This window comes from Saccopteryx bilineata, chromosome 6, assembly GCF_036850765.1.
Source record: "Saccopteryx bilineata isolate mSacBil1 chromosome 6, mSacBil1_pri_phased_curated, whole genome shotgun sequence".
In the NCBI taxonomy this organism is placed as follows: Eukaryota; Metazoa; Chordata; class Mammalia; order Chiroptera; family Emballonuridae; genus Saccopteryx; species Saccopteryx bilineata.
This window is the reverse complement of record NC_089495.1, coordinates 142,750,564-142,776,160: the sequence shown is the minus strand read 5'-3', so window position 1 is coordinate 142,776,160 and position 25,597 is coordinate 142,750,564.

Sequence of the window (25,597 nt, the reverse complement as noted above, 5' to 3'; positions counted from 1 at the left end):
TTCAGTTGAGTCCCTGGGTCAGAGCGGGCCACACCGGACCTCTGGGCAGGCTCTCTCTCTCCGAACATTTCGGTGCTTATGTTGCGGTAGGTATTTGAGGGGAGATGGCCCCAAACTCTGTTTCCAGAGCCTTTATTTTAATTTTTTAAAAGATTTTATTTATTCATTATAGAGAGGAGAGAGAGAGAGAGAGAGAGAGAGAGAGAGAGAGAGAGAAGGTGGGGGGAGCAGGAAGCATCAACTCCCATATGTGCCTTGACCAGGCAAGCCAGGGTTTTGAACCGGCAACCTCAGCGTTTCCAGATTGATGCTTTATCCACTGCGCCACCACAGGTCAGGCCTCTAGAGCCTTTATTTTAAATGTCTGCGTCACTCATTCGGTTTTATTTGTTATGTTCTTGGGATGATTTTGGAAAGCTAAATTTCAGATAGAGATGAATGCAAATGAAGATGTTATCTCTACCCCCCCCACCTCACCCCCGCCAGCCCTGTTCACATTCTTGGAATTCCTGAATTCTACCCTTTGACCCTTGTTAAAAGCACCCTAGAGTTGAAAGCTTACGGAACATGGCTCCAGGTTCCCACACTTGCTTCCTGAGATGAGAGGCATCCTCTCTGCTCTGGCCTCCTCACCAGGGGACACACCGATCCCACAGGGGGCCTCTGACTCCAGCTACAGTGGGGATGGAAGCATTTTGAGCCAAAAGGAGAGGATTAAGCTTGTTCCTGAGGATGTCAGGCCAAGCCCTTGTCCCGGAATGTGATTCTCCTGGACATGGACCGCCGCGGGGCAGCCCAGCTCTCGCTCTGGGGGCACATGGCTGGCTGGGAGCCGGCGAGTCACTGCATCTCGTCCCATTGGTCTTCATTTCAGGGCGCAAGATGAATTAGATATTGAGTAAAATAATCAGTCGAGTGATACATCGATGTTCTGGAAGCCAAAAGAGGATGAAAGGCTTTGAGAAAAGCAGTGACCAGGCCATTGCAGAGGGACAGGAGGCGCCTCCTGGGGGTGAGGTCCTAGGCAGGAAGAAGCCCCCAGGCCCTCCGCTTCCTCTTCAGGGTAAGTTTCAAGACCAGCCTTCTGGGGAGCACGCTTTGCACGCCCCTCAGGGCAGCAGGGGGCCAGCCCAGCCATCGGGTGCAGAGGCAGGAGCGGGGTGCCACAGGCACTGAGCCGAGGGTCCTCATGGCGGAGGGCCTAGTGTGATGGAGTCAGGGCTTATTCCGATAACTGACCTGGAGTGCCCAAGGTTTAGTCTCTCGTTGGCCAGGGTGACCAGCCTGGTTTCAAGTGCAGTCATTTAGCGCCAGCTCTGTTGCCCTCACGATGGTATTGGGTGGTGTTGGGGGGATTCCTGTACCCCGACCTCCAAGCTGCAAGGGCCTATGGGTGGATCAACCCTGCGTGGCCCCGGAGGGCCACATTTGCTATGTGAGATCTCATGTACATGGTCAAGGGCACTTCCTGTATTGTGTCTCATTTATGGAGCGTTGCATTGAAAATTGGGTCTTATTATCAGATGGGGAAGAGAAAAAAAATCACGAAAGAATTAATGAGAAAAAGGGAAAGTGATTACTTAGCTTTTCCTAGTCTCCTTTGCTAGAAAGATAAAATGAGTTTAACATACATATTTAATGTGATTTTTTTTCCTATTCTCATTAAAAATCCAACCTGTATATGTATTAAGTTAAGAAGTTCCTGAAAGGTAGCTGGTTTAATTTCATTTAAAAAAATCTGAGATGTTTTTATATCATCGACAGTGTGACATCATAATTATCTCACTGCTTATCTTCTGCTGAGGGTCTCGACTGAGAAGAGGGTGTGAAAGTACTTCGTAAACGGTAAAGTGCTGTCCACATATCAGGCATCAATACTCCAGCGTTACTATGATGCCTTTGTCACGGACTGAATGTTTATGTCACCCCAAAATTCATATTACGAGCCCTAGACCCCAATGTGTCTGGGTTTGGAGATAGCACTTGTAAGGAGGTGACCAAAGTTTGAGGAGGTCGTGAGGGCAGGACCCGAAAGTGATGGGCAGTGTCCTGTAAGAAGAGGCGAGCACGAGAGCTCTTCCCTCCACTCACACTCAGGGAGGCCAGGCGGGGCTGAGAAGTCGGTGTGCACGTCGGAAGGAGGACTCTCACCGGGAACTGGAATGGTCAGCACCTCGAACTTGGACTTCCCAGCCTCCGAAGTGTGACAATACATTTTTGCTGATTGAGCCCCCAAATCTGTGGTAAACCTACCTTTGCCCCACCCTGTATGTCCTGCAAATTGATGCCTGTATCTACAACTTAATCATATTTAGGTTTTTTTTGGAGGGGAAAGGCACAAATATTTTATATATAGTGTTGTGTTCTTTGGCCAAGAGGCACACGATGTCCTCTTGTGTCGCTTTTTTGTGATGTGAACAGCCATTGATGCTCAGCCTCCTTATTGGATAAAAAATGGTGATATTTGACTTTATCTTTCTTTTCACTTATGGCTTGAAATACTGTCTAAAGAGACCATTTGCCTTCTGTAACCGGACTAGAGATACAGTGAGATAAAAGGGGGGGAGCTGGTGAAATAAGGAGTTGGTGCCAAAGGGTTCCCCAAGGTGATTCATTTTAGAGAGAGGAGGCTATTACATGAACTTATGGACTTAAATGTGTTTCATTTTACTGCATTTATTTTCCTTATTGATGCTTGAGTTGTCCTGTCAAAGCCAGGGAGAACTTCTTCTACTTGGCGCCTGCATCCTTTGGATAAAATGGGGAACTCTTTGATAGTGTCCCCTCTAGCTGTATGGTCAGATCTTTCAGACTCGTCTTGAATCTCTCTGTATCCAGATCTGGAATCAGCTTTTTTCCCATGGTTTGATTTTTTTTTTTTTTAGTAGGAAATAATACTGAAAACTACACCTGTGTTTGTTAGACATGCTCATGGCTACTGGGTTGTCACTTGTTTCTAGGCCTTTTCACACTATACACACATCCGCGCCAACGCGGGTTCATACTGATGCCTCCCTCCGATTCAGGTTTAGAACAACAGTGCGCTTACTGAACCACGTCTATGTTACAGATGTATCTTCTTTTATTCCAGGCACCAGGGATGCATAGAATTGAAACATTGCATAATTACTGATTCCCTTATTCACGCTCACACAAAACATTCCCTTTTTTCTTTTTTCTTATTGATTTGAGAGTGAGAGGAAAGAGGAGAGAGAAAGAAAGGGGAAGTGGGGGGGGGGAGAAAGAGAGAGAGAAGCTTTAACCCGTTCCACTTAAGTGTTCCATTTACTTGTGTATTCATTGGGTGCTTCTCCTATGTGCCCTCACCAAGGATTGAACCCATGACCTCAGTGTGCCGGGATGGTGTTTTATCTACTGAACCACCCGACCAGGGCCAAAAACATTCTTGAAATAACAATACCAGTGGCACCATCAATGTTATTAAAAATTGGTTTCTAAGAACGTTGCGTACGATCTTCCCGTCCTCCCCGTTTGTGTCAGTGGCCCTGTCTCCATGATCAGACAAGTAGCCACGTCTTTGTGTTCCCTCATTCAGTCTGAATTCTACACACAAGTATAAATGTTCTATACTTGCCCTGGGTCTTTATGTCGTTATCTAGCCAGTCACTTCAGTTGTCTGACCCTCATTCTCTAGTAGATTTGTAAGGAAGGACGCAACAGAGCATTTCCTGAATTCTTGCCTATGGAGGTCCATTTCTCTTTGGTCTTTAGGCACTGATGGATGACTGGGACGCATGCTAAGAAATTTGTCACTAGGTGATTTCGTCATTGTGCAACCATCAACATCATAGGTGCACCTACCAGTGGTTGACAAACTCATTAGTCAACAGAGCCAAATAGCAACAGTACAACGATTGAAATTTCTTTCGAGAGCCAAATTTTTTAAACTTAAACTATATAGGTAGGTACATTCCTTATCGAGGTAGCGCCCGCACGTGGTATTTTGTGGAAGAGCCACACTCAAGGGGCCAAAGAGCCCCATGTGGATCGCGAGCTGCGGTTTGCCGACCAGGGACCTGGAGGATCTTGTAAACAACTGTGCTCCTGTGTACTGCACTTTTATAGGTTGGTGCCTCAGTACTTTTGTTTACACCAACATCACCACAAACCTGTGAGTAATTGTAGCGTAATCCCTGACAGCTGGCGTTTCCTTTTGTAATGCAAGTGCCTGGTTTAAACTCCCTGAGGCATCCCTTTCAGAGAGCATCTGGAAGAAAGACATCAGACTAAAGAGTCAGGCTTCCCTCCCCCCTTGGAGGGTCCTTTGTTTTGGAGATTTTGAGTTGGACCTTTTGGGTCACTTGTTTTATTTCTTTTCTTTTCTGGGGCTTTAATTTCTCACCTCTGTGTTTCAAATTCAGCAATAAAGAGTGAGCTCACAAAACCCAAGGCTCCTGCCTCAGAGGCGGAGGCGGAATCAAAGGGACCGGAGGGAAGGTGGTCAGAGGGAAAGGGGAGGAGAGGATGGGTCAGAGAAGGGAAAGAGATTGGAGAAGTTATATATACATAACACAGCATTATAGAGAACAGGACAGCAAATCCTGGAGGGAAGGGGAGGAAGGCATTGGGGCAAAAGGAGGGGCCGAGGGGAACACGAGGGGGTGGGATGGGGAGGGAAGATATATTCGGTAGGACACTTGAATCTATGTAAACACAATAAATTAAAATCATAAATAAAAAACAAAACAAAACATAAAAAACCTCTAGGCTTTCACAGTCAATCCCAGTAAAAGCAGGTCCCAAGCCATGCAGTAATATTCTTTACTCTTCTTCAAAGTTTCCTAATTGTTATTGCTGAAGGGCATCTTGCAATTCCTAAGAAGAACCCCGAGGGCGGGTCCAGCTGTCACATTGGCTTAGAAAGGGGACAGTCTATGGGAAGCTCTTTGGGGTCCAAGAGAGTGCCCCAGGCTTTTCCAGCCAAGAGCATCACAGAGGACCAAAACCCTTGCACAAAACAGTCCTGCTTTGCGCTGAGACCTTGCAGTGCCTGCAGCATCGATAGACAGAGTAATTTTTCAGTTCTGTTAACATCCTATGGGACCATGTTCCCCTATGTACGAGGTCTGTCATTGACTGAAACGTCCTTATGTGATACGTGACTCAAATATATGACTCCATTTACTTTTGACATTCAATATTTCTGTCAAATTTTCTGATGACAGTATGGTTTCCAGGCCTTTGTAATTCACTTGTTTTTCTTGGATTACCAAAGGATGCCTGGTTATGGCCATTCTGGGCTGATTTTCTCAAGTAAATGTTGTGATCTCTCAATATATAGTTATATGGAATGAGAGAGAGAGAGAGAGAGTGTGTGTGTGTAATTTTAGTTTTTTTAACTTTAGGAACATTTTCTTAAATGACAGTTTTAATATTTGTTCTGTTCCCTTATTTAGTGTTCGGTCTTTGAGGTCCCCTATTACATGTATTGGATCTTCATTGCCTTTAATCTTTTACCTTCTTAAGACATTATCTAATATGTTTATTCATTGTTATGCTCCTTTCTGGTTTGCCTTCATTTCTAAAATGTCTTTTTTTTTCTGTTTTATTACCTCATTTATGATTTTTTATAATTCTGAATAGTATTGTTCTTTCACATCTCGAATCACCTTTTAAATCTAGTAAGCTCTTTTGGAGATACGTTAGAGCGTTCCTCTGTCCTGTGGATGGCCTTTCCTTGTCCGTAGGGGTGTTACTCTACTCATTCTTTTTTCCTTTCTCAACAACTTTGCATTGCATTTGGCCGAAATCCTTTTGAATGATTGTTTTCTTATGTGAAACTAATGTTTGCTCTCCTTCCCCCATTTTACCAGAACCTTATTTTCCCCCTTCCCTCTATCATCAGTTTCCTTCTCAGAGTTGGTTTTATTCCCAGTGGTTTTTACAAGTGCTATTCCTGAAGAGGAACCTTGGCTCATTGATTCTGAGACTTCACAGGGCCCAGATTGCTTTCTCCTAAGACCACAGAGGGGACACCACTAGGCACTCACTGTTGGAGTGTGTGGACCCTCTCAGTTCTCGCTGTTGCAGCACATTGGTACCTGACCTTTGCAGTCAATACTTGTGGGTTAGTCCATGGTTCTCATGCCCTTCACTGCTTCCCTCTGCACAGGGCAGGACTGCGTGCAAGTCTCCTGTCTGTGGTTGGACCTCACCCACTCCACTTGGAGTTCACGGGCGTCCCTGGTCACCAGTTTGGTTGTAGAGGTGGTATATGGGTTTCAGTGTTTGCTACCTTGGTTTCTCTCTGTGTGTTTAGAGGGCTGATTTGGGGGAGATGAAAAAAAAAAACGCACTGATCTCACTTCCGTAGTCACAGAATCCTTGTCATTTTAAAACATTATCTAGTGACTTCCAGCTGCAGCGACAGGGATTGAGCTGTCTTATTGTCCAGTGCCCACTCACTTTCCTTCCCACTCAGTCTGTTAACACAGTTATTTCCCAATAAAGTCAGTACTGATTACTATAACTACATTAAAATGGATATTAAGTTTGTGTTTGTTCTCTTACACGTTTTTGTCCTCTCCTTCCCTGGAATATATTCTGGGGTTAGTAATTGTGTTGTGTATTTTTAAATGTGTGCTTTCTGCTCCTGGTACTGTCTGTTTCTTTCCACTTCTTTATTTTGGTTCCTATGTTTCATGCTAGAGGCTTTTCTCAAATGTCTATTTATCTCTGGTGGTCTGTTCATATTTACAAGTTGCCTCAAAAGCAAAAAGGCATTTTCGCTGTGTGTTTGTATTGGGGAGGGCTCGTCAACAAGGAAAACTGGTGCAGGCTCGCCTTGTCATGGGGGCACCCCCACTGTTGTATGAGAAGGTCTTTCTCTGGAATCGATCCCATTCCCCAGAGAAGTCCCGCTAATCTCCAGCGTGAAAGTTGTTTGTCCGGCCTGGGAAAGGGTCAGAGCCCTCCACTGCTCGGTGGGCAGACTCACAGGTGGCCCCTGCTCACAGCCTCTCTCCCTTATTCTGGCCCACAGACTATAACTTCTCTGCCTCAGCTTCCTTTGAACCAACATGGCCTTTGTTCTTGCTATCCATCTTTGTGCATTTATATACGAGTACTTTCCATCAGTCATTACACGTTTGTGGAGCTTATTTTTATTTCTTTTTAAAGAAAATTGTAAATAGAAGAACTAATATTTTATTTTTGCATGCCAGAGGATAACTATCTGGAAGGGATGGCTTCTTAGGGTCAGGCGTGGCAGCTGCCCTCTCTGTGTCAACTTCCGCCTTCCTTGTGTGTTTGTCTTGTCTCCTCCCTTGTCTCAGGCCTCCTGTCTCTTACCTGCCTGCGGGGACCTGGCACCTCCCTGTCTTGAGCTGCCAGGTGACTTCCCATAGACACACCCCCGCTGTCCCTGGGCGGAGCCTCTCTTTCCCTCTCCTCCAGCTTCAGATACGAATCAACCTTTTTTATTCACAGTGATGTTCTTCACTGTCCCTGGGCGGAGCCTTTCTTTCCCTCTCCTCCAGCTTCAGATATGAATCAACCTTTTTTATTCACAGTGATGTTCTTCACTGTCCCTGGGCGGAGCCTTTCTTTCCCTCTCCTCCAGCTTCAGATATGAATCAACCTTTTTTATTCGCAGTGATGTTCTTCACTCTTCACTTTCTCTCGGTGGATTCGTACTTTGAAAATTTTTTTACTGCCATTAAATAACCCGTTGAGGGGGAAAGGGATTAACACCTGTGGTCCATCCACCACAAATATATTTTAACAACTGACAAAATATTTTTGTCTGACAAAATAGAAACTGACAAAAATAGAAAACCATTTGACATTTAAACAACTTCAATATTTAAAAAAACCCTGATGTTAACACAGGCCCCCATCTTTACAAAGAGCTCTCTGGCATAGCTCTACATCAGAGCACCCTACGAGGTGAGTAGCCCAGAGACGATCACCCTCAGTCCCAAGGGGCGAGGCTGGGCCCAGAGCAACTCTGAGACAGCAGCGGGGCAGGGGCAGGGGCAGGGCGTAAGCGTGTGGCGCCTGGTGGATGCTGCCCCTGCTCTTGGTGGTACTTCAATCACATGGGCTGGCCATGAACTTGAGGAATATTCAGCACTTCGCTAAGAACTACAAATTCTATAAAATTCTAGTCTAGTTCATTGCCTCTCATTGACAGGCACTGAAGACTGTAATATACAGAGGGGACCCCATTTTATATGAGCAGAGGCTTTTAGTTGACTCTAGAAATGTAAACATGACTCTCCTAATGCATTTTTAATAGCTTCTATTCCTGGACATTAGCCAAAGTTCACATGTTTAGCAGTAAAAGATTTGCCATACTGGCCAATTCCTCCCTGAAGGATTCTTCTAAAGATCTGAACTTAACCTCAACCATTTCTTTTATTTCCTCGTTCCAGTGAATTGATTCCTGTGTTTGTGTGTTTTGTAATGTGTGTAGAGGGGTATTTACTAGGTTTTAATTCATTGGATTGTCCTGCTCAGCCTGTGGATTGACATTATACTCTATCAGGGGTACCAAAACTTTTCACACAGGGGGCCAGTTCACTGTCCCTCAGACCGTTGGAGGGCCACCACATACAGTACTACTCTCACTGACCACCAATGAAAGAGGTGCCTCACTTGGCTGCCTGGATGTTGGCTGAAAAACCCCTTCTCAGACACTGCCTGAAAAAAATGACTGTCTCCTTCATACTCATGATTCTTTTTTTTTTTTTTTTTCCTTTTTTTTTCATTTTTCTGAAGCTGGAAACAGGGAGAGACAGTCAGACAGACTCCCGCATGCGCCCGACCGGGATCCACCCGGCACGCCCACCAGGGGCAACGCTCTGCCCACCAGGGGGCGATGCTCTGCCCATCCTGGGCGTCGCCATGTTGCGACCAGAGCCACTCTAGCGCCTGGGGCAGAGGCCACAGAGCCATCCCCAGCGCCCAGGCCATCTTTGCTCCAATGAAGCCTTGGCTGCGGAAGGGGAAGAGAGAGACAGAGAGGAAAGCGTGGCGGAGGGGTGGAGAAGCAAATGGGCGCTTCTCCTGTGTGCCCTGACCGGAATCGAACCCGGGTCCTCCGCGCGCTAGGCCGATGCTCTACCACTGAGCCAACCGGCCAGGGCCATACTCATGATTCTTGGTTGTATTTTTAGCCTGACAGGCTATAGGCAATCAATTACGGATTTCAAAACTATGAACTCCACACAAGTGGGTATAGGCTCATCCTTTACCATTCAGTAGTGTTTGGGTGAGTGGTTGCCTTTGTGCTTGTCCTAGATATGGCCCAGTCAGGCTCTTTGCCTCTGTGACTCCTCTTCTGCCCTGTTTCTAGGGTGGCCACTCAACCTTTCCTGGACCAGACACAGTTAGAGAATGGCAGGATGTAACTATTTATCCATTCTCTTGGGTTCAACACTCAGTTCTTCTTGTAGAGTTAATAAGGGAGAGAAAGATGATGTCATGGAAAGAACTCAAGGTTTAGGGCTAGGTCAGCTGGGGTCTGTATCCTGTATTCCTCCTCACAGCCGTATGAGCTTAGATAAGTCATTCACCTTCTGTGAGACTTTGTACTAAACAAGCAGGAATGACTCTACCCTCACTGATGAGTGGTGGCAAGTTCAATGATGTAAACTAAAAATGCTTAACATACTGTTTCTTTTTTTTTTTTTGTATTTTTCTGAAGTTGGAAACGGGAGGCAGTCAGACAGACTCCCGCGTGCTCCCGACCGGGATCCACCTGGCATGCCCACCAGAGGGCGATGCTCTGCCCATCTGGGGCATCACTCTGTTGCAACCAGAGCCATTCTAGCGCCTGAGGCAGAGACCATGGAGCCATCCTCAGCGCCCGGGCCAACTTTGCTCCAATGGAGCCTCAGCTGCAGGAGGGGAAGAGAGAGACAGAGAGGAAGGAGGGGGGAGGGGTGGAGAAGCAGATGGGCGCTTCTCCTCTGTGCCCTGGCCGGGAATCGAACCCAGGACTCCATACTGTTTCAGATAAAGTTAAATATACACTTACCATAGGAACCAGTAACTCAAATCCTCAGAAGCTACCCTGGAGAAATAAAAACACTTGTCTACACAAAAACATCTGTACAAATATTGATGAATTTTATTGATAATAGCTTCAACTAAAAAACCCCCAAAGGTCCAATGATGAGCAAGTGAATAAACAAATTATGTATATATTCATACAATGGAATTCTACTCATCAATAAAAAATAACTGAAGCATTGATTCATGCATCACTATGCATGATTCTCAAAAACATTAGGCTGAGGGGAAGAAGCCAGACACAGAAGACTGCAGTACTGTGTGATTCTATGTGGAACTCTAGGGAAAACAAATCTAATCAGTAGTGAGAGAAATTGTTTCGTTGGTAACCTGGGGCCAGGGGTGGGGGGTGGGAAAGACTGGGACAGACACAAGGGAATCTTTGGGTGATTAAACTGTTTTCTTATTTTGATTGTGGGGAGGTTGCCTGGGTGTGTGTATGTGTGTGTGTGTGTGTGTGTGTGTGTGTGTGTGTATACACATTTGTCAAAATTCACCAAATGGTATGCTTAGAATGTGTGCATTGTATTATATGTAAGTGATACCTTATTGATTTTATTTATTCATTTCAGAGAGGAGAGAGAGAGAGGGAGGGAGAGAGAGGGAGAGAAGGGGGGAGGAGCAGGAAGCATCAACTCCCATATGTGCCTTGACCAGTCAAGTACAATGTTTTGAACCAGCGACCTCAAAGTTCCAGGTGGACATTTTATCCATTGCGCCACCACAGGTCAGGCCGATACCATATTGATTTTTTAAAATGAGTGCCTGGCACATGGTAAGTACTCAGCACGTGTTGCTTCCCTTCTCTCTTGGGTTGGTGCTCAGGATGACAGCATTGCGGGGTTCCTGCCCTTGAACTTGCCGTCCTCTGAGCAGGTATTTTTTGTGCCTCTGTCACTTGCTCTGACTATTCAGTATCTACAGCAGTCCTTGTCTGCTTGGGTGGCAGAATACCACAGACTAGGTGGCTTAAACAATAGACATTTATTTTCTTATACTTCTGGAAGCTAGAAGTCAAAGAGCGAGCTCCTGCTGCTCGTTCTCTGGCGAGGGCTGTCTTCCTGGCTTGCCGGTGGCTGCTTCTTGCTGCAATCTCTCGTGGCTTTTCCTTGGTGTGTGTGGAGGGGTGGGGGGGAGAGAGCTCTTCCTTTTTCTCCTGTTAAGGTCACCGGTCCTATTGGATTAGGACCCCACTTTTTAAACCTCAGTTAACCTAATTTAAACCTCATGAAAGGCTCTATCTCCAGAGTCAGCCACATCGGGGGTTAGGGCTTCAACATATGAATTTTGGGGAGGGGGTGAACATGGTGTACTGTGTGCCTGAATACCCCTGGAATTCTAGAGGAATGCTCTCCATTCAGGTGCAAGGTTGAACAGCTGAGGAGCGGTCTTTGGGAGCAGCCCTCAATGGACTGCTTCTAGAAACCGGTGTTTAAGTAGCTCAGCTCCCTTGGCCCTCAGCTGGATAATTTTGAGGGGTCTGTTTTATATTGTTTTTTCAGAGTTTTCTCTCAAGATGAAGTACCAGTCACCCTCTGGTAACTGGCCTAATGCTACGCTTTTTTCTTGACTGCCTCGCTTCCTTGTATCACGGTCCTACTCCCACTCCAAGGTGCCATCTGTCTGCCAAATAAACCATGTAAACTTGAGCCTTAATCTCAGGGTCTGAATCTGGGAGAAGCTAAAAAAAAAAATGATAGTGATATACATTTGTATTTGTACAGGTAACTGTAATTCACAGTAGTCTGGAAAAAACGGCCCAATGGCTGTTCATGTATCAAGTCACGGGAAAGGGACTAATTGTGCAGGAGACAGTGATTCTGACCTAGGGGTCAGAGACGGTTCTTGGGAGATAGAGGATTTGAACTGGGCCTCAAAGGATGTATACAGTTTTGACAGGGAGCTCTTATAGGGGAGAGTGAGAGAGAGGAGGGAGAAGGAAAGAGATAGATAGATAGATAGATAGATAGATAGATAGATAGATAGATAGATAGATGATAGGTAGGTAGGTAGATAGATGATAGATAGATAATAGATAGATAAATGATAGATAGATAAGGAACACAGGAAGGAGACTGAATGGAACATTTGCTGAGCACCGGAGCTGTGGCAGACACTGTGCTAAGAGCTGGGCACACAGAACTGAGTGAAACCCAGGTCCTGTCCTCAAGGACATCATGGTCCTAGTGGGGGGGTGAGAGGAATAAGAGATAAAGCACCCGTCACTTCGTCCAGTCAGATGCATCAGTTCCCAAGCACTGTTCCAGAGGTTTCCCGTGTCGAGTGTCCCGTGAGAGCCCTCGGAGGGGCCCCTCACCCCAAAGCGCCATCAGGAGGAAACACTGAGCTTCTGGAAACCCTCCTCGGGCACATTTCCAAAAGTCAGGACAGAGTCCAGTCTTGTTTTAATGGCTTTGGCTAAATTCAGGTATGTTCGCTGCTTGATATAGAGGTTGCACTGTTAATATTTTGTACATTGGGCCAATTCTCTGGTGATTTTAATATTTCATTTATAAACTGATTTAACTTTTAATAGTATCCAAAGCCATCTCATTAGATTACAGTGTTGAAAGAGCGCCTCTGTAATAGCTATCCCGTTGTTCGGGTAAATTCAATTTGAGCAGATGTAGCCCAAGGCAAAAGGCAGTCATGCTCTCTGAAATATTTTGCTATCTTCTTTTCCAAACAAGTCTCAGCCTTTTTTTTTTTTTCCTGTCTGCATGACTTGGATATGACAGACAAATCTCCCAGATCTCGGAGGACTAAAGGAGAAATACAATCTGGACACGGCTGATGGTCATTGTCACATTACACTGTGCATGCATTCTGTGTCCCTGTCACAACTATATTTGGAGAGTTCTTAAAAGACTGTGGTTGTGCCTGATTAATCTCTGAATCTCTAGTGCCTTGTGAAGGTTTTGATACCACGTAGAAACTTATTAAATGTTTGCGTTAAAGTGGACCTGAATTTTTGTTCCCAGGCACCAGAGTCCTGTTTACTGGTTATTAAACAATGCCGTTAAAAAATTTTTTTAATTGGATTTATTAGGGTGACATTGGTTAATACAATTGTATAGGTTTCAGGTATATAATTCTATAATACATTACACTGGGAAACAAAATTTTTGTTGTATCCACAAAAACACTTGTTCTTACCTAATTTGAGTGTGCTGATCTCAAATCTGACATTAGTTTTTCTCTGTAAGCTACAGTTTTTTGGCAATTCAAGACTTTAGGTTTTCCTCTTATTGTAAAATTTTCAACATTTAATTTAACAGAATGAAGTAGAATGTCTTCTTGGGCATCATCTTTGAAAATGTAATAATTTATATAATGCAGTAAATACACTAATACACTGAAAGTTATGACTGCATCAGAATTTGTCTACAATTTCGAAATAGAACGTATATCTTAAAATTTGTGCAAAACTTATTTAAATTCTATTCAGGCAAAAATTTGCGTTTGTAGCTCTTGCGTTTGTGTACTTGTTGAGGACAATCTCGTTTGATGCTCCAGCAGTAGTCTGCTCATCACTAACAGCTCCAAGATTTTCGGGAAACTTATCAAGGTGACTGTTCAGGAAGTGAATCTTAATGCTCATGTTACATCCAATGTCGCGCAAAGCCAACAGGATCCTTTGAACCAGAAATTCATAGTTTCCTGCTTTTTTTGCCGAGGAAGTTTTTGTAACTGCCACAAAAGACTGCCATGCTGCTTTCTCCTCCTTAATCATTTTCCTGGCAAATTCTTCATCATGTATGAGGATTTGAATTTGAGGTCCATCAAATACATCTGCTTTTATCTTCTTGAAAGACAAGGCAGGAAAAGCAGAAATAATATGTTGAAAGCATTCACTTTCTCTATTCAAAGCCTGAACAAACTGCTTCATTAAGCCAAGTTTAATGTGAAGTGGGGGGAAAATGATCCTGTCTCGATTAACTACAGGTTCATTCACAATATTTTGCATCCCTACTTTCAGAGCTTCACGTTTCAGCCACTCCTTCTGTGTCCAGGGTTTCTCTTGAGCTCGGCTGTCCCACAAACACAGAAAGCAAGGATACTTCGTGAAACCTCTCTGTTGTCCTAGCAGGAAATTTACCATTTTAAGATCCACACAAATGATCCAGTTATGTTCCTCATACTTCAGAAATCGAGGGCAATTTTTATGTCATTATAATCTTCTTGCAGATGAGTTGAATAACCAATTGGAACCGCTGAAAATAGGCAATATATGCACGTGTCACAAATGATGAAATATTGCACCTTTGACGTTGAAGTGTGTAACAGACATATATATATATAACAGAAGGTGTCAGGACTATTCTTACATTAACGCCTACTTGAAGAAGCCATGATTCAATCTTAAAACAAAATAAGAGTGTTTTTTTTTATCAGATAATAATTTTTTACATTTAAAAACAACTACAATTATGTAAAAGTGATATTTGTAAAACATTAATTGCCTTGTGGTTATGAGTTCAATCCAAGAGTCGTTGCTTTTTAACTCCAATTTAAAAACCAATGCACTCCATTAACTAACAAAAAGAAATTAAAATTGCATAAAAACTAAAGCATGAACCAAAAAACAGATTTCAGACTTGGAATCAGCGATGCAGAAATATATAGAAACAGTTCTAAAACCTCATGCAACAGAAAATGAAAAAAAAATTGTTCCCCAGTGTTATTTGTAAGTTTTATTGTGTGTTCACCACCCCAAGTCAAGTCTCCTTCCTTCACCATTATCCCTCCTTTACCCTCTTCTTCCTCGCCCCACCCCCTTTCCTTCTGGTCATCACCACACTTTTGTCTTTAGTGGAGCCGTAGAGGATATTCTCTGACCCTTTCCAGTGGTAGTAAGCTGAGAGGGAGTCTAAAAACACTGGGTAACTGATGCAATACAGTATCAAAAATCTTTTAGGATGCAGACATGTTCAATAGAACAAAAAATATAGCAGATCTGTGATTCTGTGACAATGTTTGATCCCGAAAGGTAATGACTTCTTTTTATTTCTGTGTCTCCAGAACATAGAAGAGTGCTGAGTATGGTTAGAGAACAATAAGTGATTCTTGAATGAACGCATAGTTGGAAGTCCTACATTCCTTCCGAAAGTCAGTTTCTCACAGTGCACAATGGGGGAGACAGGCCAGGCAGGACTTAGCTACAGCAGGAGATTGATTTGCTTCCTCCTCATCAATGATCAGGGTGATTCGGTTGACTGGCAGGCAGGCTGGCTGGCCGGCCGAGCAAGCCATTCTTTCCTCCCCTTCTCTCCCCTTCGCCTCTTCCCTTCCTTCCTAGTGCTCCACATGTACCTCTCCAAACGCTGTCACCCTGACACATAGGAGCCCTTCCCCAAATAGCCCTGCTAACTTTGGGTTGAAGGCTTATGAATTATCTGGTAGACAGGGGTCCAGATCAAGGTCAACAGGAGGAGGACACTTTGGAGCTTGTCACTGATTCTTTTGCTCTTTTCACATATTCCAAACTAGTCTGATGTGAAGGTGGGACTATAAGTGGAGGGACCAGAAAGCTATCCTTGGGTAGTCACAACCTAAACTCAAACCAATTTTTTCTCAAATGTTGGAAAGAGTTTGGGGCAAAAGCAATGAAAGGTCATTTCAAGTCCCTTGGCTTCGTCGTGGACTCACAGATTGTCTTTCTCTCCATCAAGCCTGTGAGAACCCGTATTCTAGACACCACTGAGCCGCTATTCTGAATAAGGCTGCTGTACAGGAGCTCGCTGTTAGGTAGGGGGATTCAAATGAGAGCAGAGCCAACCCCATCTGCAGGTAGAATGTGCCTGGCAAGGCCCCACATGGACGCTTATTAAGTACTATGAAGTGGATATGTGAATACCACTTGATAGCCCATCCTTCCCACATTGAGTCATAGGGTAGAAGGATGGAAGAGGACAGGAGAGCACAGGGCAGGCTGGAGAGCATCTGCTGCTCACGGATGCTGGCCCGAGCCACCTGCCGGGACCAGCTCCTCCGGCCCCACCACCTGCTGGCAGGAGTCCTGACCACTCACACCCCCACTCATTCTCTATCTCTCCCCACACTCGATGCTCATGAATGCATGTCACTTTGGGTGCGGGCCTTCATGACACCTAGGTCCCTCCTCCCTCAGAATTGCCACAAGTAGCCCAAAGGACACACCGGTGCTGCTGACCAAGGTAATTGAAGGGGACTAGAACCCACCTCCAACAAGGCTTAGAGAAAGCATTGTGGAAGAGGCATTTGATATGGGGCTGCCTTGAAGGGCAGGTCACTTCGCCCTAAGAGCATGAGAAATGGCTCTCAAAGCCGTGTCGACATATCCCCGGAGGGGATTGGACACACCCACTGTCAGATGTGGATTGTGTACTCAACACCCTCCAGATTAGTCATGGAAGAGTGAGGTGCGCTCTTCAACCTTGTTCTTCATCCACCCTCTACCCTCTGTAGGGAAGAGGGTTTCTGCCGGGTCTCGCCTGCTGTGGAAAGGGTGATATCTTCTCCTTCGCTCTCAGACCGCCCCCATGGGTTAAAGAAATTTGTTTCTTCGTCTGTGGCTCAGTTTCAGTCATGATGGAGGTGTCACCCTGGCTTTAAGGCTCAGCTCAAATGCCACCCTTTAGTAACCCTTACCTACCTTTGCCCTATCCTAAAATCTAGCAGGATGAAAGTTCTTTTTTCTTTTTTTTACTATTTGTATATTTATTTATAACTTACATATATGTACTACTATACTACATAGTATGACTAATCTATATACACACATATATATTATGATAATTTATATATGTATTGCTATATAAGTATAAATATAAAAGTAATTTATCGATGTGTTATCTTATGCAATAGCAACACAAATAGGAAATGTAGAGGTTTGAGATAAATATACACTTCCTGCTGCCACAAGGACTAGTAATATCGCTTTAAAGTAAACGCTAAGAGTCATTATTGTTGAAACTTTAACATTAGATGATACAGCCCGTTATTCAAGTCCTAAGTTCAGTTTTAACACATACGTGGTCTGAATGGCTGTCAGAGTTGAAGACGCTTCCCCACAGAGGTGTCTCTCCATCTGGGAGGAGGGCACAGGCATGTTTACTAAATCATGAGCCTCATTTGTCATTGCCAACCCCCAATTATGCAAAGGTTTTTGTTGAAATTGGGCTAGTAAATTTCCATTTCCCTGATGTCAGGCAGTTATTCTTGCAAACTAATTGGAAGATATTTCATTTTTACAGTTTTAAACAAAGGGGTCCAAAACCCGTGGAAACTTCATTTGGAAGATTTGAAGCAGGCTGGAGACGTCTAAATGTGCGGGTGTGAATGTCGTGTGGTTGACGACCAAGTATGTTTGATTGGCAAGAAAATCAGAGAGCGATGGAAATGCTTTCAAAAATGCTCTTCTAACCCCGAATTCCTTCAGAAAAGCAGTCTCTTCATTCCTCACCCTTTCCCTCAAAGGGTCAGATTAAATGTGTGTGTTTATTTATTGATTTATTTATTTATGAAACATCTTCCTGTAGAACCCTGCTGACAACCACTTACCTTCATGGGATAGGTCACCAAATTTGATACACTGTCTCTTTGTAGAGGAAAATTGCATAGCCTGTCTTCCAGACTGGTAACTATTTAACGCACATAGGGTACTCCAACAGAAGTTCACACCTATACCTTATATTATTACAAACTTTTATGAAAACTTTCACTTTTCAGATATCCTTTCCCCGCCTTACGGATAATCCCATCAATGTGTTCTGTGGCTCCAGGTTCACCTCCAGCTTACCTTTCTTTGCTGTGACAGCCGGCCCATCAGTAACGCTGGGACTGACATTCACATGGGATAGTACCTCTGTCATCACCTCACTCTGGAATCTGTTTTCTGCTACTGGTTATGTTTCTGCAGTGTTCCTATAAAACGCAATTACAGTTACAGAATTAACCCTCGAGACTGTATCTTCTCCACTGTCACTTCCCTCCTGTGGCTCATATAAAGTCGTTTTCCACATGAGTTATTCTGGGTCAGTCCGTCCAGGCCCCCAGAACGTGCATGGCACAGTAGCAGCAGCACTCGTCACCCAGACTACAGTGCACACTGTGTTTTCTGAGTGTGCATTCACAACCTGCACAGCTGTACAGGGCATGGGGAGAGAACACTGAAAATCCAGACCCATAAAAGGGGGCACGTTGGAAGCATCTGGACTTCAATCCAACTGCCTGGCAAAACACTGATACTGCATAATGTCCTCTACTAGTCATTCCCCTAAACTCCCCTGTACAAAAATGTTTGCGTCTTCCGAATGTATTTCTGACAAACAGTGCAATTTAATTTATCTCCATATTTTCGTACTGTCTCTGTAATTTTAGCTATGTCATGGTAGCAGGAAGAATGAGGGCTCTAAAAAACAGACAACCCATATCCTGGGTGCTTTGCCCTTTGAAAGTCAAACCGATGCCTGTTTTGGGTATGTGGGTTATGTCTATAACAGTGGCAGAGCCCTAATTTCAGACAGAACACCTGTCGTTGAAATGGATTGCTTTGGCTGACTTCCCGTGTGGTCTGGCTGCAGAGACACCGTCGTGGAATGCCATCATCCCACCTGCCCCCGAGATGAACAGGACCTCATCCTCCCTCATTCCCAGCTTCCCCTCTTCTTCTCTGCTTGCGTCTGTGTTAGCGTTATCTTCACCTGGCTGTTTCTTGGCAGGGATCTTTTCACACCCTTTGTCCATTAAAAAATAAACACCAGACAGTCCATTCTGTAATTTACCTGGGTCCACACATGACCCAGCAGATGGCGATATAATTTACAGTACGATGAAATTAGCCACGAAGCCCGGGCCCCACTGCCAAGCCATCTTGTTTGGGAACTCTCATTTTTCCTACAGAATCCCAGTGTCCCGGGTTCTTGGCCACAAGATGTATGGATTGAATTGGGTCCCAGCATCATTCTGGGTATGGAGGGAGTACAGTACACATTCTTATTTTTTAAGGTACATAAAAACAGAAGGTTATAGTTTCCTCCCTCAGCATCACAGGGTGGCTTATAGCACATGTCGAAACCACTGAGGTGAGGTAACTTCTCCCTCTGGCTGTGCTTTTCCTTGTGCCCATACTTAAGAAAAAGAAAGCTAAAACTTTTCTTTTTAGAAAAGAAGTTGCCTGTGCCCACTGTAAGATATTTGGAAAGAGAGAATAGAATAGCAATAAAAATGATCTGTAATAACAGCCCCTCACAAATTATCACCAAAATCTCAGTGTGTATTCCTCCAAGCTCTCTTTTCCAGGCATTTAAAATGTATAGTTAGGATTAGACCGTGTGCACGCGGTACTCGGTGTGAATGAGTGCTCAGGAAATTGGAGCTGAATGGTTGAAAATGCCATTTTCCTAGATCTATAGCTATTGACCCGGAGAGCTAAGTGAGAAAAATAAGTTGCCGAGTAATGTGTATGAAATGCCTTATTTTAATAGACGCGAATGACAATCCTCTCTGTGTGCTCGGAGCGCCTGGAGGCAGGGTGGCAGGACACAGCCGGCTGTCTGCCCTGGGGGCTGGGTGGGGCTGCAGAGCGAGAGGGAAGATTATTTTTACTGTACTTCATGGTAATATTCTAAAAAAAAGTATGGGGCACACCTGTTACCCTCCTAACTTTTGAGAAGGAATTTAAATAAAAGAGTTGGATGACATGCAAAAGAAAATGACAATTTTCTCCTTAGAATTTGTCCAGATCCCCCAATGCCTTCTTCCTCTCTTTCTGGAAGTTTCCTGGAACTGGAGGCGATGATGGGAGCCCGTTGGCCCTCATGCTCCCTGTCTCTGCGTCAAGGAGTGGGGCACCGCAGAGCCAGGCAGTGGGGTGACTGCAGGGTCCCGCCGACCAACCGAGGGAGGCTTGGCCTGTCTTTGGCCCCGTCCGTCCCCGCATACTAAGCTCAGAAAGCACTCCTTAAAGGGAGAGGCTTGGCTTGGTTCCCATTCATTGCAAGCGTCCTGAGCCATGCTGGCTCTTAATAAGAAAATTGATTCAGCCCCAGGCTTAATCTCTGAGGTGCAGTTTTTTGGTTTTTCCAGGATAGCAAGTTCATGGCTCTGCAATATCTGATTTAGATGTTTTGAAAATGGCTTCTTTGACAAGGCTTAATTAAAGTGGATTGCACCTATATGGGGACATTTCACAGTTTCCGTAATAAACGCTATTATTACCAGGAGCGATGTATTTTTTTTTTTGTTCTATTGATGTCTTTTATGGTGATGTCATAAAAGGAAGATTATGACTTCTCATTATGAGGCAGATGGAGGAGAAGATGCATTTTGATTACTAGAGAGAGGAATATGTTCTTTCCAAACAGTTACCTTAATAGCCCTCCGCGGCTAGACTGGATGTGAATGAGAGGCCTAGCCAAATGATTTTTTTATGGGTCTTACTTTATAGTGGCTTCCTTTTGCATGTTTTCATATGAGATCCATCAAATGTGAAGCTGATTTTTTTCATTCTGGCTAGAAACAAAGGTTCTAGAAAGTGTATGTCTTTCTAAACCTATTGTTAAGAATGAATAAAGCTCATTCCCTGAATCTCTTTATTTAATATATAAAGAAACAGGCTTACTTTTAAAATCCATTACAAATAAATAACACTTTACATTTATAAAGTATCGTGAGAATCATCCATTTCTTTTAAAGAAAGTCTTTCTTGACACTTCAAAAAAAGCCATGTTTGACTACCTCGTATGATGAGCATTTCTCCTATATATTTAATTATTGTTTTAAATACCATTTTATTTTTATTTTTTTCCAGCTTCATGGAGGTTTTATTGAAACATAAAAATTGTATGTATTTCAGGGATACAGCATGATGTTTTGATATCTGTTATTTGTTGTAAAATGATTGCCATGATAAAGCTATTAATATTTTTATTACCTTACATACTTGCAGGTGGTGACTGTTGAGAATATTTCTGCTCTATTCTCTTAGCAGACTTCACGTGTCAACAGAGTGCTGTCAGTTATCAGTTTGTTCTGTACATTATTGCATCCCTAGAACTTATGCACAACGGAACTTGTGCCCTTGGTCCAGCATCTCTCAATTTCCTTCCCTTTCAGCCCCAGGTAAACACCGTTTTAGATGGCTTCATGATATTTAACCTTTGATTGTAACATAATTAACCAATTTCTCTGTTAGTCATTTAAATTTTTTCAAGTTTTCATCTGTGTAAATGATACTGAGATACACTTCCTTATATTTTATCTTATTTTTCAGAAGTGAGGAGCAGGGGCAGCAGACAGATAGACTCCTGCATGCACCCGACGGGATCCACCCAGCATGCCCACCAGGGGGCAATGCTTGGCCCATCTGGGGCGTTGCTCTGCTGCAACTGAAACCATTCTAGTGCCTGAGGCAGAGGCCATGGAGCCATCCTCAGCACCCGGGCCAACTTTGCTCCAATGGAGCCTTGGCTGCAGGAGGGGAAGAGAGAGACAGAGAGGAAGGAGAGGGGTAGGGGTGGAGAAGCAGATGGGTGCTTCTCCTGTGTGCCCTGGCCGGAAATTGAACCCAGGACTTTCACATACCAGGTCGGCGCTCTATTGCTGAGCCAACTAGCCTTATAGAACCTCTTTGTCAACATGGCAGATTACTCTCCCAGAGTTAACTCAGAAGTCAAGTTACTGGATCAAAGTTTTCAAGCACATGGCCACCTAGCTCAGGGGAAAGTCTATACCGATGGATACTTTCTATGGGAACATACAAAGTATATCTTGAACATGTTTGGCAATATTTGCCAGGCAGAAATCAATAGTGCTTATTTATTTCAGCTTCCTTTCTGTGGTGATTAGCAGTAATCCAGGTGGTGGAGGAGGCCAGGCCAGCTCGGGGAGCATCTGTCATGTCGGGGTTGACACTGGGCTGTGTTGGAGTGACTAACCCCCAGGAACATTTGAAAATAATTTTGTTTCAGTTCTGCACTTTCGGTAAAACTACAGCGTTATGGCTGATGGCGTTTGTCTGGCCTCGTTCTCCGCCTTCAGTCTAACCAGAGGCGACCACCTGGTCTAAAAGGGGCTTAGACTCCTATGATTTCAATTTGGTTTCAGAAATAATCATGTCAAATGCAAAACCATAAAGCCCAAAGCAGTCATTTTTTTCTTTCTTTTTTCCTTTTTTTTAAAAAATAAAGATTTATTCTGCCAAACTTAGCGAAAATCTGACATAAAGTACTTGGTAAGTAATTATTATTATTATGTGCTTTAAACTTGCTGTAACTCTGCTTTATAAATTTTTTTTTTTAAGTCGACTTCATAGTCACAATGAGCAGATTCTGTTTTCAGTTTAGACTAATTATCTGTGAATTGAACATGTTGGGGTGAGTTATGCCTGATCAGTCCACAGGGAGCTCTGAGCCAGGGGACAGAAGCACCGAGCCCGGGGACGGGGACGGAAGCACCGAGCCAGGGGGCGGAAGCACCGAGCCAGGGGACGGAAGCACCGAGCCAGGGGGCTGAAGCACCGAGCCAGGGGAAGGAAGCACTGAGCCAGGGGAAGGAAGCACCGAGCCCGGGGACGGAAGCACCGAGCCAGGGGAAGGAAGCACCGAGCCAGGGGACGGAAGCACTGAGCCAGGGGAAGGAAGCACCGAGCCAGGGGAAGGAAGCACCGAGCCCGGGGACGGAGCACCGAGCCAGGGGATGGAAGCACCGAGCCCAGGGACGGAGCACCGAGCCAGGGGGTGGAAGCACTGAGCCAGGGGAAGGAAGCACTGAGCCAGGGGGTGGAAGCACCGAGCCAGGGGGCGGAAGCACCGAGCCAGGGGATGGAAGCACTGAGCCCGGGGACGGAGCACCGAGCCAGGGGGTGGAAGCACTGAGCCAGGGGAAGGAAGCACTGAGCCAGGGGGTGGAAGCACTGAGCCAGGGGAAGGAAGCACCGAGCCCGGGGACGGAAGCACCGAAGCACCGAGCCAGGGGGCGGAAGCACCGAGCCAGGGGAAGGAAGCACTGAGCCAGGGGGCGGAAGCACCGAGCCAGGGGAAGGAAGCACCGAGCCCGGGGATGGAAGCACTGAGCCAGGGGACAGTAGCATGTCCCGTAGGAGCAGGGAAACTTCAAAGACACCACTGAAAGGCCAGAAGGAAAAATAAAGACTTGTAACTTATTTGCAGAATGAAATGGGGGAGGAGGGTTGTGCAAAAAGCAGAAGCAATTAATTTATTTCTTTGGGAGCTAATTTATGAATCTTTATCCCAAACCCTCCCAAGTCTTTTCCTTTGTTTCAGGGCCAATACTCCTTGTGTTTTGCATACCTAATTAATTAGAACATGCATTTCCTTACGTTGCCAAGGGTGCCTAATTTATCATGCTGGGTTTCTGAAACCATCTGAGGTAGGTTTTTTGAAATGTATGCAAATTGGCTCGCCCCCAGCAATGCAATTCAATGAGGGAACCCAGGAGTTCCTCAGGGAAGCACTGAAAGTATTTTTTTTGTAACTTGGAGATTTTAAAAATCAGAGGTTTGTTGGGCATTTTACTGAGAGGCAATCAAAGTAGAAAAGGAGCATGTAGTGTATTTGAAAGTAATGAGATCAAGTTCACACCTTGCTATCTATCTTGGCCAGGGTCTCAGTTTCCCCCTTTGTAGTGAAGGTCGCTGAACTAGATGCCCTCGAAGGGAGTTCTCATGGCATGTGTCCATGTCACAGGCAGCCCAGCCTTATGCTTCTAACCAAGCTGAGTCCCTGTTTCTGCAAGGCTAATACTCTACCTGCCCATAGACAGCCTGGACCCAGGCTTGGGACACCAAATAGCAGGGCATCAAAAAAAATGAATGAGCCTGACCAGGTGGTGATGCAGTGGACAGAGCATCAGCCTGGGATGCTGAGGACCCAGGTTCAAAACCTTGAGGTTGCCGGCTTGAGCGTGGGCTCACCAGCTTGAGCGCGGGCTCAAACGCAGGGTTGCTGGCTTGAGCGTGAGATCACAGACATGACCCCATGGTTGCTGGCCTGAAGCCCAAGGTCACTGGCTAGAAGCTCAAGGTTGCTGGCGTGAGCAAGGGGTCACTGGCTCAGCTGAAGCCCCCTGGTTAAGGCACATATGAGAAAGCAATCAATGAACAACTAATGTGCTACAACTATGAGTTGATGCTTCTCATCTCTCTTCCTATCTGTCTCTCTCTAAAAAAAAAAAAGAATGAAGATCCAATTTCGTAGATTTACCCAGAATTTTTTAATGATAGAAATCTAGGGTAAGGCTACTTTGACATGATCATGATTTCAGTTTGGTTTGTGCTAGGATTTGGAATATGTTTTGAATTGCGGTGTGGTTGAGGACAGGGAGTGAGGAACTGTGACCTTTCCAGAGCTCAGGACCCCCTGAGGACTTAGCTGGATGTGGCGTAGGGAGAGGAGTCTGTGCGGGATGAGACAGCCAAGGGGCCGTGCCCCCAGGATTCTCGCAGCGAGGTTACATAAGACTGGAGTGAAAACTGTCTGCAGCGCCTTTGATCCAGGGCTGCAGAGCTTCCAGAACAAACCCGTCTTCCTTCCTGTGGCTTTTCCACAGGGGTCTCATTCTAACCATCAATGTCAATACGACTCCGGGCATCAGGTCGCTAACCTACCAACCCAGGGCACCTTACAGCCTCAGGTGGGTTCTCTCCCATGCTGGAAATGAGGCCATGTTTTCCTGTTCTAATGACTTCGGTTTGGAGCATGATTTTAGAGATGTCTTGTTAGTTCTCTCTGTTTCTCTTCGGGTGTGTATAGCTTGCTTTAGCCAGATGACCATCCTACAGCTGTTCCAGTGAGAACACCTGGCCCATGCGTGCGTATTACTGCTAGCCTCAGCCCATCGCAGTCTGTTAGGGTCCATATGCGAATGTCTTGTATCAAGGTTGTTCAGTACTTTACATCAGTGGAAGCCAAAGCTGAGCTGGGGAGACCTTTATGGGGCCCACGTGTCTCACCCACAGAGGGCAAAGATACCTCTTTCTAGGTGGTTCAGCTTCAAGCACGAGAGCTACAGTGAGGGGCCTGCAACCTGTATGTGTCCTGCTGACTTACAAGATGAGCCTCACACCTGGGACCAGATGAACGAGACAGGTGCACAGGCAGAAGGGGCAGTGAGAGGAGGGCAGAGACTGCTCCGGGGGGGCTAAGCCTCACCTTCTGCTCTAGAGGTCGCAGTTCGGAGGCCCGCCTGCTCACTCAGGGGCACAGGCCCACGTTTTTTTGGCCTGAAAAATCTTGATTTGGCTGACAGCCTTTTAAAAGGTAGTGATTTCACATAAAGACCTGATTTTCAGCTCCTTTTGAAAAGGAATTCCTGGCATCGCTGAGTGTCCCCATGGCAACCATTTCTGCAGCAGCGTGAGGGGTACTCTCAGGGTGCTCCCTGCAGCCCCTCTCGCTCTGTACTGCACCCCTCCTTCCCGCACCTCCGCACTGCTTACTCCGAGACCGGCCTGTCCTGGGCCAGGCGAACTGTGGCCCTGGCTCGACACAAAGGCCGGAAATGCCAGTCTGGGCAAACCTCAAGTCTCCTACCCCCCTCGGGCCTCAGTTTCCCCACA